The sequence below is a fragment of the Lepus europaeus genome, chromosome 10, assembly GCF_033115175.1.
Source record: "Lepus europaeus isolate LE1 chromosome 10, mLepTim1.pri, whole genome shotgun sequence".
Classification (NCBI taxonomy): domain Eukaryota; kingdom Metazoa; phylum Chordata; class Mammalia; order Lagomorpha; family Leporidae; genus Lepus; species Lepus europaeus.
In genome coordinates this window covers 20,253,945-20,266,757 of record NC_084836.1, presented here as the reverse complement: position 1 = coordinate 20,266,757, position 12,813 = coordinate 20,253,945, and the positions used below count along the sequence as shown (strand labels likewise).

General features: G+C 45.2%; 1 protein-coding gene across 3 annotated transcripts in view; it reads left to right on the top strand.

Annotated features, from left to right (window-relative positions):
- Nucleotides 1–2,689: 2,689 nt before the first annotated feature.
- The window catches only part of GAS2L3 (growth arrest specific 2 like 3), a 38,350-nt gene continuing 28,226 nt past the window's right edge, over nucleotides 2,690–12,813 (top strand). The window contains exons 1-2 of one of the 3 annotated variants that reach the window (XM_062201999.1): nucleotides 2,690–2,777; nucleotides 8,841–8,982. The gene's annotated coding sequence lies outside the window, so the exon portion shown is untranslated. Of the gene's footprint in view, nucleotides 2,778–3,820; nucleotides 3,844–8,840; nucleotides 8,983–12,813 lie in introns of those variants that run through there. The other 2 variants (XM_062201998.1, XM_062202000.1) reach the window with 2 other exon arrangements.

The following is a 12,813-nucleotide window of genomic DNA, read 5'->3' as shown; positions in this document are numbered from 1 at the left end:
AAGTAAGATTAAGTAAGAGTCTGTAGAAAAGCATACATATATTGACGTTATGGTTCATCAAATTCAATTTAAAGCCTCAACTTAATTTGGTAAGATGAGGTGGTATACAAAGTGTCCTTTAATTTTAAATAGAAACGCTAGAAAACATGGGTTGATGGGAGCAACAGGTTCTGTATCTATTTATTGAGATTGTGGCAGCAAAGTGTTTTGGAGTCAAATTCAGTCAAAAACAGGAGCAACGGCCATCTGGCCTCAGATCCGATTATCTGTCAACATCTAAAACGTCAAGTATTAGATGACTACTTTCACCCAATGACACCAGAATGTAAGCTCTGTGAGGGCTTAGGGTGAGCCTGAGGCGGAGCAAGTGTTCAATAGCATTACGTGTCTTCTACACAGACCAGTTTAAATAGCTTCAGGTCTAACTGCCCAACTATCTTCTGAACACCTCTATTGGATGTTCTTTTCACACTTCAAGTTGAACAGACCTCAAAACAAAACACACTCTTTTTTTTTTTTTTTTTTTTTTTTTGACAGGCAGAGTGGACAGTGAGAGAGAGAGACAGAGAGAGAAAGGTCTTCCTTTTACCGTTGGTTTACCCCTCAATGGCCACTGAGGCCGGCGTACTGCGGCCGGCGTGATCCGAAGCCAGGAGCCAGGTTCTTCTCCTGGTCTCCCATGGGGTGCAGGGCCCAAGGACTTGGGCCATCCTCCACTGCACTTCCGGGCCATAGCAGAAAGCTGGCCTGGAAGAGGGGCAACCGGGACAGAATCCGGCACCCCGACTGGGACTAGAACCTGGGGTGCTGGCGCCGCAGGCGGAGGATTAGCCTATTGAGCCACGGCTCCGGCCCGCACTCTTCTTATCCCTGCATTCACTGGATCAGTACCACATCACATGATTGTCCAATCCAGATACAGAGCTTCTTACGTGTCTCCAAGCATTCCTCCAGCCATTCCTCATCATCCTGTCTGACATAGTCAGGTAATTATCTTCTTTTAATTTGCGGAATTACTGTCTTCCTTCTTCAAAAATCCTTGAAAATGGCTCTCCAGCCAAAGCCCAAGTCTGTTCCCATCATTCCCAGTTGCCTGCAGGAAAGGATGTGTATTCTCAACACCGACCCGGCCTTTCATTTGTGCCCAAACCTCCAGACTGATCTGTTTCTGGACCCCCAAATTTTAGGTATTCAAAACTACTATTCACAGAATGTTTCCTATGCCCCCCCCCCCACCTTTGAAACTTGGCAACTTTTGGTCCCCCTCCTTGGAAAGCACTCTTGTTCCCAGTTAGTCCTCCCTTCTGGAAGACGCCTACTCACCCTTTGAAATTCCACTCTCCCTTCTAGGGCTGGCATTATGGTGCAGTGGGTTACGCTGCTGCTTGCGGTTCCCACATCCGATATTGGGGTGCTGCTCCTACCCAGCTCTCTGCCGCTGAGCCTGGGAAGCAGTAAATGAAGCCTCAAGTACTTGAGCTCCTGCCATCCACACGGGAGACCCTGATAGTTCCTGGCTCCTGGTCCTGGCTGTTGTGGCCATTTAGTGAGTAAACCAGTGGTTGGAAGAAGGATCTCTCCTCCTGGCTTTCAAATTAATCAGTAACAATAAAACTTCGGGGGGCTGGGGTGGAGTAGGGGAGTGAGGGAAGTGTGGTTGTCTTCTTGGAACTGTACCTATGGAATGTATAAAACCTGTCCTCTTTAATTAGTAATAAAAGAGGAACAATACAATTCAGCTCCTTCCCTCCCTCACAGCCCTCCACAGACTTCGTTCAGCCTTTACCAGGCTGCTCAGTATTCTGAAGGCTGAGCTGCCTTTTCCACTCTAGTTTCTTCAACAAGCGACAGTCCCTTTTGTTTTCGCTGAGTGGGTGAGGGCGTAAATGCTGGAAGGAGATCATTATTCCAGTTCAGTGCCCACACGTCACAGGTGTGGAACTGGCGCAAAGAGAGGCGACAGGATTTGACGACAACACAGGCCTCCTGGCTTTTGGCCAGTGCCTTTTTTCTTTCATTCAGAGCTACTCTTAGCGTTATCACGGATCTATTGTGACACCAGGTCCAGTCTGTGCCTTATCTCAACCCCCAGATCTAGGAAGCACCCCTTTTGTTGAAGTTAATTTCTTTTTCAGGCTCAGCGTGTTTCCTGCAAGGCCAAAGTCTTCCTTTGGCTACCAGTTGTGGTTTGGGGCTCCAGGGTTCCTCCCCACTCTCCAGGAGAAGGGGGGCCTCAGTCTGCAAGGCCCCTGTTCCTGCTGGCTTGTTCCGCCAGCCATCCGCACAACCAGCTTCCAGGTAAGAAAGGTCTGAGAGCAAGATACTTAGGGAAACGCCCATAACTCCATCCGCCCACATTCTGGGATGCTAGAAAGCAATCCTTTGAGAAGAAGCAGATCCCCTTCTCCGGTCTATCGCGACAAAAAAAGAGCTGGGCCAAGGCCATTTTGGCTTGGCATGAAAAGAGGGGCTTGGCCACCAAAACCCGAGACGCCAGGAAGTTCAAGGCTTGGAGCCCTGAGACCCAGCGCTCGGGACTAAGACAGGCGCGCAGGTCTCCTGCTCTATCTGCGGCCCGGGGGCGGGGCTCCTGACCACGCCCCCTCCGCCTTCTGATTGGCCATTTCGAAACAGGCGGCGGCGAAGCGCGGGGGCCCTGAGGCCTAGGCGGGGGCGGCGGCCGCGGAGGCGGCGGTTGGTCAGGGGCGTGTCAGCCGGCACAGATTGAGCCGAGATGTCGCCTCGCGGGCAGCAGTGACCCTCCGGAGCCTGGACTGGTGAGTACTTTCTTGCTTGTTTTCTCTTTTCCTCACGAACTATCCTTCGCCTTCTCGGTGGGGGGGGGGGTCTCGCGCTTCAGCCTGTGGGCTCAAGGAGCCTCCCCACCCACCCACCCAGCGCTCGGCGGGGGTCGAGCGGAGGTTTGGTTGGGTCCGCGAGCTGTGGAATTCAAAACGTCCTGCGATTGGTCGGATGCGGGAGTCGCGCGCTCTGATTGGCCCCTGGGGCCGTCAGGGTGAAGTTAAGCCTGCCTTCGCCTTCACACCCTGGTGGGGTGAGCGGGGCAACAGGTGCGGGGCGAGCGGTGGGGGCGGGCGCGTTCGGCCTGGAGCGCCTGCCCGCCCTGCTTTAGAATCCAAGGAGGGAGCAGAGCCGGAGGCTAGTAGGGGGGCTCCCTTCTTCCCCCTAGCCCTGGGGCGGCCCCTGGCTTCCTCGCTTTGCCACCTCTTCGCTGGTCTCGCTCTCCGGTCTGTGCAGGGCGCAGACCTGCATGTACAGACCTAGGGAGCAGAAGCGGAGACCCCCGCACCCCTTCGTCTGGAGGACTGCCTTGGGAGAGGCTTGCAGATGGCCCTGGGGGTCGGAGGAAGATTTGGGAGCACCTGCTTCTTTAGACGGCCACGCGACCCCTTCCTGCTGTTTTCAAGCTAGGGCTTTAAACCTTGTCCGCTTAGAATGACTCGTGGTGGCACGCGGCAAGGGAGCGCTGGTCCAGTCGTTCCTCCAGGACGAGATTGTTTGTTTGTTTCAGGCAGGGACTAGCGCAGAGCTTGGGTTTTTGCCTGCTTGGGTGGAGAGCAGTTTAGCCACACTGAGTGAGAAGATGCGCGGTCTGTGGACGGCTGTGTCTGGCCGCCTCTGCTGGCACCTGCGGGATTAGGAATTGGAGTTCTCAGCACGGCGGGTTCCCTATAGGAGGAGCTTGCTACTGTTTCAAGCGACAAAGCGGAAGCTCCAGCGCGAATGTTCTGACATGGATTAGGACACATGCTGTGACTCCGTTTCAAAAACTCATTGAAACTAACTGGCAGTGGGCGTGCCTGCTAGGTTGGCGTTATTGAAGTAAAAGCAGCGTTTCTTTTTTAGCATGGTGGAGTTACTGCTAATCTTGTGGGCTCTGCAGTCAGACCTTACCGTGTGGCGTGAGGGACATGGTGTAATCTTTCTAAACTTGAATTACCTAATCCGTAAAGGAAGGGTAATAATAGTTCCTACTTTATTGATGAGAGAGTTGTGAGGATTAAATAAAATAATCCATGTAACTAGTTTAGCACAGTCATAGCTCTTATTACTGCTCCACTGTTTAATGTCTATTAAAAGTTGCGAGCTCTCAGCAAAGGGTGGGGAGAAGCAGAAGGTGAAGGCAGCCTCTGGGGTTATCATTCATTGAATAGATAGCCCCACATGGAAAGCATTTAGAACAGTGTCCAGCACTGGGGTCAACTCATGTGTTGCTGTTTATCCCACAGATTATTACCTGGAAAGTGCCAGGTGCTGTGTTCTGAATGCCTGCTTACATCATTCCTAAACCTCGTAGTCACCCTGCAGTGTTTCTGGTGTTATCTCCATTTTCTAGAGGAGGAAAGCAAAGTTCAGTGAGAGGAATAAGTTTTGAAGGCCCACCTGGCGTTCAGTCTGGACCGTCTCACTCCAGCATTCAGGCTGTTTTCTGTGTGGCACCACTTCTGCCTTGCATTCCTAACAGTAAGCAGCTTCCCTGCACTGGAGTGTTGGAAGGCTCAGCTTCATCTCTGCTGTGGATGTGGGTTTATTTTGAATACTTTATGAATTAGCAAGTTGTGAGGTAACTCATGATGTGTGTGAGAAGAGACTAATGTCCTCAGTAGACATGCCATTAGCAAAAACGAACTGATGTCTAGAGAACTGGTCAGTTCAGAAGCAACGTTTCCTAATCTGTATATTTTCTGTATTACCTCAATTTAGAGATAAAGGAAACAGTTTCAATTATTTCATTTTTTAAAACTATTGATGAGAAAATAATCAAAGTTAGTGTACACTTTTATTATATTTTGCTTTCTTGCAGTAATACGTGGGCGTATTTTACTTATTCCTTACTACTTTCCATACTTTGATATTAGTTATACTTTTATATACCTAATGATCTATATGGTGTACATAGAATGTGAGAAAACAAGAAACTTGAGTCTGTCAGCCAGTTTATCTCACATTGAGTTTCCTTATATTTAATTGGAATTGAATTTCATAGAAAAATGCTTCAGACAGAAGTATTCTATTTTACACATATGCTCTCTCCGTCACATAAAAAGAATCTTCAGAAAGTTTGTGGAAAATGCACATTGTGAAAAAGCTATATGTGAATTTCAGGGTTTTTTTGTGTGTGGGTGTACCGAAATAAACATGTTTTTCCCGCAGTTTTTGAAGTGCCTTCATCCTGTTCTACAGGTTGCCTTTGTTCACAGAATGTATAACACACCTCTTTTTATATCGGTGAACATAGTTCTGTTTTATTCTTTGAAGTGGCTGAGTGTGTCCACTGTATGAAAGACCTATACATTATATACAGAATTTTCTGCAAATGGACACTTAGAGATTATTTGTACATTTCTTTATATTTGTGTGTGTGTTTTCCGTATAGTCTTTTAGCCTATCATATGTAAAGGAAAACTGGTTTTAAGTTATTTAAAAACATGTTTTGTATCCCACAAAATTTTGTGCCAAAGCTTAAAATTCTATCCAAGATTAAATTATTTAAGTTGACTCTCTCCCAGATATTGCAAGACTAAAATTTCAAATAAAGCGAAACTTCCCAACAGATAAAGTCCTAATATTTTGTGAATAGCATGTTGTGTTTCATTAAACTGTAAAACTCTTGTTCTTTATCTAAAAGTCTTCATCTACTATAGAAACTGCTTTTTCCTTAAATGAATATACCACAGGTTTATATTATCATTTCCTATTCCCTTTAGTGACTTATGCAAAGATTATATTTAGGAGTAGTCTTAGTACTAATTTTAGCATTGAGTTTTACAAAGAAGTAGAAGAAATATTGCCCCCTTAAGGATCTTTATTTTTATTTTTATTTTTTTTTTAATTTTTATTTTTTGACAAGCAGAGTGGATAGTGAGAGAGACCGAGAGAAAGGTCTTCCTTTTTGCTGTTCGTTCACCCTCCAATGGCCGCTGCGGCCCGCGCATCTCGCTGATCCGAAGCCAGGAGCCAGGTGCTTCCTCCTGGTCTCCCATGCGGGTGCAGGGCCCAAGCACTTGGGCCATCCTCCACTGCACTCCCGGGCCACAGCAGAGAGCTGGCCTGGAAGAGGGGCAACTGGGATAGAATCCGGCGCCCCAACCGGGACTAGAACCCGGTGTGCCGGCGCCGCAAGGCGGAGGATTAGCCTGTTAAGCCACGGCGCCGGCCAAGGACCTTATTTTAAAAAGTATAGAGTGCAGTAAAATAGAAATATGTCATATCCTGCTGTAGAATCTTTATTGAGGAGATGGCTCAGGGGATACTTTTGGAAGAACTGAACCTGAAGGATGAATAGAAGTGAGTCTGAAGAGAGGAGGAGGAAGAATGTGCAGAGATCCAGAGATGAAGGAGCATGGTGCTCCACAGGTCTAGAAAAACTTCAATATTGGGGCTGCTGCTGTGGCTCAGCAGGTTAACACCCTGGCCCAAAGCGCTGGCATCCCATATGGGCGCAGGCATATGAGACGCGGCTGCTCCTCTGACAGTCAAGCTCTCTGCTATGACCTGGGAAAGCAGTACAAGATGGCCCAAGGACTTGGGTTCCTGCATCCATGTGGGAGACCCGGAAGAGGCTCCTGGCTCCCGGCTTTGGATCGGCGCAGCTCCGGCCTTTGCAGCCAATTGGGGAGTGAACCAATGAATGGAAGACCTCTCTCTCTCTCTCTCTCTCTCTCTCTCTCTCTCTCTGCCTCTCCTCTCTCTATGTAACTCTGACTTTCAAATAAATAAATAAATCTTTTTTTTTTAAAAGAAAACTTCAATATGGTAAGAACATAAGGATCAAGAGGGAGATTTTTTATTATCTTCCTTAGGTTTGGGCTTTATCCTGAAGGCATTGGAGAACCATTAATGGCTTTAAGCGGGAGTAGTAAATGTCCTTAGACGAGTTTGAGAAGGATTGCTTTGGCTGTAGTACATGAAGAACAGGTTAGGAGGCTTGCAGAGCTGAAGCAAAGATGTTGATAGTTTGAGCTGGAGGAGCAGTGATAGGTATTGGAGATAAAATTTGGAGCTAGAAGCAACTAGAGTGGTTGATTATACTGGCTGAGGTAAGCAGTAGGAGGGGTGGAAATGTGAGAAAGGAAGATTCAAGGATAGTGTTGGTATTTTCTCTTAAGATGGTAAGCACAGGAACCTTTGTAAAGGTTTAAATGGTGGATCTACAAAGGCAGGGCCATTTGAGATGGCGGTGATCATGATCCTGATGGCACACACAGAGCTCTCGGGATGAGTTTTACCCATCAGTTCTACCTCTGGTGTTTGTTGTTTTTGTTTTCTTTTAGCTTGCTATTTGCAACTGGTGCCCTTTTGCTCCTTGCTTTAACATATCCGGCTTCTAATATTCTGGGCACATACTATTTTCTAGAGCAAACATCCTGGCCCTCTGAGCAAACCTTCCTTTTTTTTCACTTTTGTTGTGTATTAGTTTCTAATCATGGCAATAAGAAATTACCAGGAATCTAGTGCCTAGAACAACACACATTTATTATCTTAGAGATTGAGGTCAGAAGTCAGAGCTTTAATGGTACTAAAAACGGTGTCGGCAGGGCTGTGCTCCTTCTGGAGCCTCTCAGAGAGGGCCCCCCATTTCTTTGTTTTTTCCCCAGCTTCTGGAGGGTACCTGCATTTCTTAGCCCTTCCTCTTCCCAGCCAGCTATGCTGCACCTCTGCTCTTTCTCTCCATCTTCCATCAGGACATCTCCTTCTCTCTTTATGCTTCAGCCTTCACACTGCCTTCTCGGACGGACATTTCTGCATGCCTCTTCTGTGGGGCCTTTGTGATTACCTTGGGCCCACCTGGCCCTTCACTGGACCAATCTGCAAGATCCCTTGTGCCGTGTATTAGCCTTTCATTCCTACAATGAAATACTTTATCTTTGTAAAGAAAATGACTTTATATTGATTCACAGTTCTGGAGGTGCAAGGTGCAAAGGCCTCATCGGCATTGACCTCACTGGACAGTGGCATTCTTGCTGGCAGAGTCCTGAGGTGGCACAGAGCATCAAGTGATATTCTTCACTGTGTCTTTTGCCTAACGCACCCCAAAAGGGGGGTGGATAAATGCTTGTTGAACAATTGAATGTTTGCTCCATGATAAAGGTTATAACCCCCAAATAAGCAAAACAGATAGAGAAGATATTGAGGAGATAGGCTGAATGGAGCCCAGGGCCTCTGTTAGACAGATTTATGAAGGATTAACTAGCAGTGAGCTTAAGTCACAGACTCTCAGTTATGATGTATCTGAATATCCTCACAATTATGGTGTGGGTATTTTAAGGCTTTTACTTTTATTTTAAAAAATGATTTATTTTATTTACTTGAAAGGCAGAGTGGCAGAGAGAGGGAGAGAGAGAGAGATCTTCCATTTGCTGGTTTAATCCCCAAATGGCCAAAACAGCTGAGACTGGGCCAGGCCGAAGCCAGGAGTCTGGAACTCCATTCACAACTCCTGCAAGGGTTGCAGGGGCCCAGGCATTTGGGCCATCTTCTGCTGCCTTCTCAGGCACATTACCAGGGAGTTGGATGGGAAGTGGAGCAGCCATGACTTGAACTATTACCCTGATATGGTGTCCAGCATTGTAGTTGGGGGCTTAACCTGCTGCACCACAATATCAGCCCTTTTACTTTCATTTATATTTTATGTTAGTAAGATAAACTTTCCAAATTATGCTTAATGATGTTCAAGTATTAGCCTTTTTAATCTTTTTATAATTTGATAAATTATATTAAATGAACTATGATTAGGTCTCAGTATTAATAATAACTCATTTGTTAAGTGCTAGTGATATGTCAGTTATTTTATCTGTGACATCTCATTTTTTCAACAGCCATATGAGGGGAGGTGGTGAGAAAACATTTTACAGATGAGAACATGGAGTCTCAGAGAGGTTAACTACCTAGTATATGCTGGAGCTGGAATTCAAACCAAATGTATCTAGTACTTTCTACTACCACAATGCTGTCTTTATGGTGAGTTACATTAGTAATCATTAAAAAACATGTGAAATATATTTGGTATAAGTATAGCATTGCTGTTTTCTTTGTTAGGCAATTAGGAAATAGTCAACTCCAAATTATAAAGCTGAGAAACTTTCTTTTCTGAATAAATCAAAAAGGATATGTCCTTCAGCTGTTTTTCGGAATGAAACATTAGCTGTGGTGAATTATCTTTTGATGTGCAGATGGGCTTGTGGACAAGTGTGGTGACTGGTGTGTTCTCACCACCTGTCTAGAAGTGAAACACTACCGGTTTAGGTGAAAGGCCCCTGTGCATTCCTCCCCTGTCCTGTCTTCCTCCCTCTCCTCTCCTAAGTGGCAACCGCTATCTGGACATTGGGACGCTGGCATTTCGCTCACCCTGGCAGCTTATTTATCTTGGCAGTGATCTAGTGACTGCTGAAGGGAAGTGTGAACATTTAATGTTATTCTTTTTCTAAGGAAACTTGCTTTATGTTTTTTCTTCTCTTCCTGGTTTTTGCTTCTCTTCCCCAGATTAGTCTCAGCACTAATACTTTGAGCTATCCCCATCCTATCTCTTAGAATGAGAGAGGAATGAAAATATACTCTGTAATAGAACTTGTAGCTAAGGGACCAAGAATCAATTCAGCAGGCTGACTTTTTCCCCTGTTATGATTGAATTCAAATTGGAATGAATGGGGCTGGCGCTGTGGCTCAGTGGGTTAACGCCCTGGCCTGAAGTGCCAGCATCCCATATGGGCGCTGGTTCAAGACCTGGCTGTTCCACTTCTGATCCAGCTCTCTGCTATGGCCTAGGAAAGCAGTAGAAGATGGCCCAAGTCCTTGGGCCCCTGCACCCATGTGGGAGATCTGGAAGAAGCTCCTGGATCCTGGCTTTGGATAGGCACAGCTCCAGCTGTTAGGGCCAATTGGGACGTGAACCAGTGGAATGGAAGACCTCTCTCTCTCTCTCTTTGTCTCTCCTCTCCCTATGTAACTCTGACTTTCAAATAAATAAATAAATGTTTTAAAAAAATTGGAATGAACAACCTGCCACAGATAATCTTGAGGACCTCATGACCGAAATGGTTTGAGTGGGTTAGGCCTATATTCTGGTCATGTTTTAGGTAGATGAACACTTTCTGTGTTTCTAACATTTTATCTAGATTTTTTTAAAATTTATTTATTAAGGATTGTATTTATTTATTTGAGAGGTAGAGTTACAGAAAGAGAGAGGGAGAGACAGAAAATGGAATCTTCTGTCTGCTGGTGTACTTCCCAAATGGTTACCATGGACAGAGCTGGGCAGATCTAAAACCAGGAGCCAAGGTACAGGGACCCAAGGACTTGGGCCATCTTTCACTGCTTTCCTAGGCCATAAGCAGAGAGCTGGATTGAAAGAGGAGCAGCTGGGACACGAACTGGCGCCCATATGGGATCCTGGCACTGCAGGTGGAGGCTTAGCCTACTGCCCTACAGCACCAGTCCCCTTTTATTTATTTTTAAAAAGAAATTTCTGATTTATTTTCATTTTATTTGAAAGGCAGAGAGACAGTTCACCCTCCAAAAGTCCACAGCAACTGGGCTGAGTCAGGCCAGAGCCAGGAACTAGAAACTCAATCCAGGTCTTTCACAGGGGTGGCAGAGACCCAATTACTTAAGTCATCGCCTGCTGCCTCCAAAGGTATGTATTAGCAGGAAGCTGGATTTGGAAGGGGAGCTGGGATGTAAACCTAGGCACTCTGATGTGCAGGTGACAAGAGTAGTATCTTTTTTTTTTTTTTTTTTAAGATTTATTTATTTATTTGAAAGGCAGAGTTACAGAGAGGCAGAGATAGAGAGAGAGGTCTTCCATCTGCTGGTTCACTGGCCAGATGGCTGCAACGGCTGGAGCTGTGCCGATCTGAAGCCAGGAGCCAGGAGCTTCTTCCGGGTTCCCGTGCAGGTGCAAGAGTCCAAGCACCTGGGCCATCTTCCACTGCTTTCTCAGGCCATAGCAAAGGGCTGAATCGGAAGTGGTGCAGCCAGGATTCAAACCAGCATCCATATGGGATGCAGGCACTGTATGTGGCAGCTTTACCGACTACACCACAGCACCGGCAACACAGTAGTATCTTAACTGCTGTTCAATGTCCACTTCCCCCAGCCCCCAAGATTTTCAAAGCTCAGTATGGTATTCTTATGATCTGTGCATTCATTTGTCTTGTGATAGATTCCCAGCAAAGTTGTGGATTCGGTCACATGAGAGATCAGTTTTTGCCCCAGTCTAAGGGAAAAGACTCTCAAGTTGGCAAAGAATTAAAGTAAGTTTTTCTGCCGGCGCCATGGCTCAACAGGCTAATCCTCCACCTGCGGTGCCGGCACACCAGGTTCTAGTCCCTGTAGGGGCACCGGATTCTGTCCCAGTTGCCCCTCTTCCAGGCCAGCTCTCTGCTATGGCCCGGGAGTGCAATGGAGGATGGCCCAAGTGCTTGGGCTCTGCACCCGCATGGGAGACCAGGAGAAGCACCTGGCTCTTGCCTTCGGATCAGTGTGCCGACTGCAGCGGCCATTGGAGGGTGAATGAACGGCAAAAAGGAAGACCTCTCTCTCTCTCTCTCTCTCTCTCACTGTCCACTCTGCCTGTCAAAAAAAAAAAAAAAAAGTTTTTCTAGGAAGACAGAAAAACTTAAGGCAAAAAAGTTGCTGATTAAGATAAGGTTCTGAAAATAAGGTGTTACAGTTCAGGATAATTGGTTTATATGAAAAAAACATAGAGATTGCGACTTTTAGGAAAATATAGAAAAGAGGGAAATATTACATTGAATGAGAAGCAAGAGCTGTAAATGTGACCAGATCAGAGGCTGTGCTAACTAGGCAGCTACTCTTGGGTCATTTGCCTAAAACAAAAAAAAATAGTTTCAAAGAGAGTAGTGAATGACTGGAAACTGTCAAAAGTTGGCTGTTAGTGTCTGGAGCATAGTGAGTACTCATTAATTAATTGATGATTGACTAACACAGTCTTAACAGTTTATGAAACTTTTCCAAAAAGTTAATGTTCGTGTCCATAGTAGCTCTTCATATGTGAAGATACATTGAACTTATCTGAGTACCATTTTATCAAATAATTTCTTTTTAAAGGTAATCCAAATGATTGTTTTTATCATCTTACAAAGTAGTTCTTTTTATTACACAAGAAGAATGATTTGAAAAAAGTTACATATGATTCTTTTTATAAAGTTTAGTGTCCAATGTTGAATACGAATTCTTCATTTCTTTCATAAAAATAATTTAGTTAAATTTTCTATAAAATGCAAGTACTGAACATTCTTGTGATAGCTTCTTTGTGAATGTGTCAGTGTTCCTGATTTGCGCATGCCTTATAATTTAGGCTTTCTTTTGTTTGGGGTTGGCAGTTCCAACTGTTAAAGCTCTTGTCTGATTCTGTGGAACTCCATTTTAATGGGAGCAGCTTCTTTGCTGAATTTTTAAAAAATGGTCTTGGAAGCTTCTTACTGTGGATCTTTGTTGAGGACAAAGGATTATTTATGCTAAAGGAAAATGTATTCCCCACTGAATGAGCTCGTGGGAAGGATAACAAGCTCATTAATAATGCTCACTTGTACTTTGGCCTTTTGCTGTGGCAGAAAGAAGGAAAAATTACATCAAAAAGGACATTCTGTTGTCTTTTGCCTTCCTGCAAAGAAAATGTGGTATAATATTAGACTCTTTAGTTCAGTTTAGCTCAGGTTCAACTTTGGTATCAGAAGAAATATTCCTGAAAGGAAAGGGATAGATGTAGTTGCTGCTGTGTATCAGGTATGTCCATTATAACTTAGAAAATATTTTTTGTTTGGGAATTGC